Genomic DNA, 4,177 nt, shown 5'->3' on the forward strand with positions numbered 1-4,177 from the left:
GTGAATACACTGTTATACCATGAGTTTTTACTTCTATATGTAAACTGCATGGAATATACTTGTATTCAATGTGAATACACTGTTATACCATGAGTTTTTACTTCTATATGTAAACTGCATGGAATATACATGTATTCAATGTGAATACACTGTTATACCATGAGTTTTTACTTCTATATGTAAACTGCATGGAATATACTTGTATTCAATGTGAATACACTGTTATACCATGAGTTTTTAGTTCTATATGTAAACAGCATCAAATATACTTGTATTCAATGTGAATACACTGTTATACCATGAGTTTTTACTTCTATATGTAAACTGCATGGAATATACTTGTATTCAATGTGAATTCACTGTTATACCATGAGTTTTTACTTCTATATGTAAACAGCATCAAATATACTTGTATTCAATGTGAATACACTGTTATACCATGAGTTTTTACTTCTATATGTAAACTGCATGGAATATACTTGTATTCAATGTGAATACACTGTTATACCATGAGTTTTTACTTCTATATGTAAACTGCATGGAATATACATGTATTCAATGTGAATACACTGTTATACCATGAGTTTTTACTTCTATATGTAAACTGCATGGAATATACTTGTATTCAATGTGAATACACTGTTATACCATGAGTTTTTAGTTCTATATGTAAACAGCATCAAATATACTTGTATTCAATGTGAATACACTGTTATACCATGAGTTTTTACTTCTATATGTAAACTGCATGGAATATACTTGTATTCAATGTGAATTCACTGTTATACCATGAGTTTTTACTTCTATATGTAAACTGCATGGAATATACTTGTATTCAATGTGAATACACTGTTATACCATGAGTTTTTACTTCTATATGTAAACTGCATCAACTATACTTATATTCAATGTGAATACACTGTTAAACCATGAGTTTTTAGTTCTATATGTAAACAGCATCAAATATACTTGTATTCAATGTGAATACACTGTTATACCATGAGTTTTTACTTCTATATGTAAACTGCATGGAATATACTTGTATTCAATGTGAATACACTGTTATACCATGAGTTTTTAGTTCTATATGTAAACAGCATCAAATATACTTGTATTCAATGTGAATACACTGTTATACCATGAGTTTTTACTTCTATATGTAAACTGCATGGAATATACTTGTATTCAATGTGAATACACTGTTATACCATGAGTTTTTACTTCCATATGTAAACTGCATGGAATATACATGTATTCAATGTGAATACACTGTTATACCATGAGTTTTTACTTCTATATGTAAACTGCATGGAATATACTTGTATTCAATGTGAATACACTGTTATACCATGAGTTCTTAGTTCTATATGTAAACAGCATCAAATATACTTGTATTCAATGTGAATACACTGTTATACCATGAGTTTTTATTAACAATTAGATGCTTTCCCCCCCCCACCTCACAAGGGATGCTGTTTATCCCTGATTGTTCGAGAAAGCAAAAAAAAAAAAAAAAAAAATCATCTGCCTCATGACGTTAATGTCTCGCCTCGTGACGTGTCTCGTCTCGTCTCGTGTCGAATCAAGTTAAGAATTGTCTCTCTATTTTTCGTCAAGTAAATCAATCTTGTGTGTGCTACTGCTCTCCTCCGTAAGTACTACATATCATGTAATCAATTCTAGACAATAGAATTACTCTCCACAGTGAGACTGAACTACAATAAATTACTTAAACGAGAAGGCTCTTAGTCACTGTCCACTTATTTCATTGAACAGGTTATGGGCCCAGTTTTCTAACCCGCAATACAGTGATGACAGACACTATGCCCTCGTTTGAGGGAGACCGAGTAAGAACTGTTCAGTTTAATGGACAGAACTTCGACACCTTTAAGTTCAGTGTGAACCTGGCACTCAGGAGAAGCAATCTCATGCCAATAGTCGAAGGAACCAGATTAAAACCTGAACCGGTATGCACATATACATCCACTGAGATTACAATTCAATATTTACATACATATACAGAGTTCACAGTATCTCTTATCCTTTCACATGTAGACACTCAACAATGCTGTTCCACCAGTGGTAACAAATCAAGCACTGATTGACAAATGGAATCAGGATGATAACCTGGCAATGCACTATCTCTTCGATAGCTGCAATCAAGAACAACAACGTTCATTACTTACTTGCCAAACTGCTCGTGAAATCTGGATCTCACTGACTAGCAGATATCAACAGAATTCCACAGAAAGGAAACTGTCTCTTGTACAAGAATTCTTAAACTACAAACTAAAGCCTGAACTATGCATGAGGGCCCACATTGAATCTATCAAGCTCATTGCCCAACAAATTCGAGAAGCCGGTGGTGCCATGGACGATGAAGAAATCTGTGGAAAAATCCTAACCACCCTTCCAGCAAGTCTTCATTATTTTAGATGTTCATTCGAGAGCTGCCCGATTGCTGAAAGGACCCTAGAAAACTTAACCTCAAGACTCGTAAGAGAAGAGGAACGACTAAATCTCCTACATGGGGGACGCAGCTCTGCCGACAAGGCTTTCTTCGGTGAACCAGAAATTCAATCCATTGACCAGAGGCTAAGCCAAAGACGACCAACAAATCAAGCAAATGCCCACCGAGGCTCATCACATGGGCGGTCTGTCCAATTCGGGAAACAACAAAATCTCTCACGCAGACCAAATCCTTATCCTCAAAGAGGTCGAGGAGGCTACACTCAAGGCACCCGAAACGAACCTGGATTACTAAAAAATAAACGCCCTCGCGACTTTGGACGCTGCAGCCACTGCAACATATTCGGTCATGAAGTAAAGAACTGTAACTTCAAGAACACTAATGCAGTACCCTGTGGCTACTGCGACAAGTATGGCCACGCCGAGAAAGAATGCTTCACAAAAGAAAGAGATGAGTTGAACGCAGCACAATTTGCCCTAGAAGAACGTCAGATCGACGGTTTCGCAGCATGCTCCTCAACAGAAAATCGTTCCAGAACCGACATCTTTCTAGACTCTGGTGCATCCAGTCATATGACCGATCAGCAATGGATGCTGAGTAACTTCACATCATTTGAAGCCAACTCCAGGTGGATCAACGGGATTGGAGGAGCTCGAGCTGCCGTCCTCGGCAAAGGAAATATACACATCGTAACATCGGTCAACGGTGCCAGGAAGAAACACACTATCAGCGACGTTCTATATGCTCCATCTATCGGCATCAACCTTTTCTCTGTCGGAACCGTTACTGCAGAAGGTGGTGAGGTGCACTTCACCGAGTCACAAGCATTCATCGAAAGAAATGGAACACTCGACATGACGGCCACCCGGATTGACAACAAGCTCTACCGTCTCGATATCACCGTTCTTCGAGACAACGAAGCATTTATTGCTCGTCCATTTCAGAGATCTCTTCAGGACTGGCACCAAACTATCGGCCACATCAGCTACAGTAAAATCATCGAGATGGCCAATAAAAAGGCTGTGCTAGGTCTCGAACTCCTAACAGGCTCTCAACCCCCGACCACACGCTGTCACGATTGCGCTATGGGAAAGATGCATCGACTCAGTTTCCCGACGAGCACTACAAAAACCACACACATCGGATCACTCGTTCACAGCGACGTGTGCGGTCCCATGCAGGTGAACAGTCTGAAGGGCGCACGATACTACATTTCCTTCAGAGACGACTTCAGCGGATTTCGAGTCGTCTACTTCATCAAAGAGAAAACCGAAGTGCCAGAATGCTGCAGAAACTTTATCGCTCTTCTACACACACAAACTAGTCAATCGGTCGTCTCACTTCGCACAGATGGAGGAACCGAATACCTACTGCTTGATCCCTGGCTGAAGAAAAAGGGAATTCGGCACGAAACCACTGTTCGCTATACCCCGCAGCAAAATGGCAAGGCGGAGCGAGACAACCGCACGATAGTCGAAGGTGCACGCACACTTCTCTACTCCAACAAGGCCCTACCTCTTCAGCTATGGGCGGAAGCCGTCAACTGCATGGTATACGTTCTCAATCGTTCTCTTTCAACCGTCTACCACTCAAAAACCCCATTCGAAACCTGGTATGGCAGTAAACCAGATATCTCCAATCTTCGAATTTTTGGATCCGAATTCTACGTCTTAATCCCCAAAGAGTTGAGACGCAAACTTGATGCTA

This window comes from Daphnia magna, unplaced genomic scaffold (assembly GCF_020631705.1).
Source record: "Daphnia magna isolate NIES unplaced genomic scaffold, ASM2063170v1.1 Dm_contigs328, whole genome shotgun sequence".
In the NCBI taxonomy this organism is placed as follows: domain Eukaryota; kingdom Metazoa; phylum Arthropoda; class Branchiopoda; order Diplostraca; family Daphniidae; genus Daphnia; species Daphnia magna.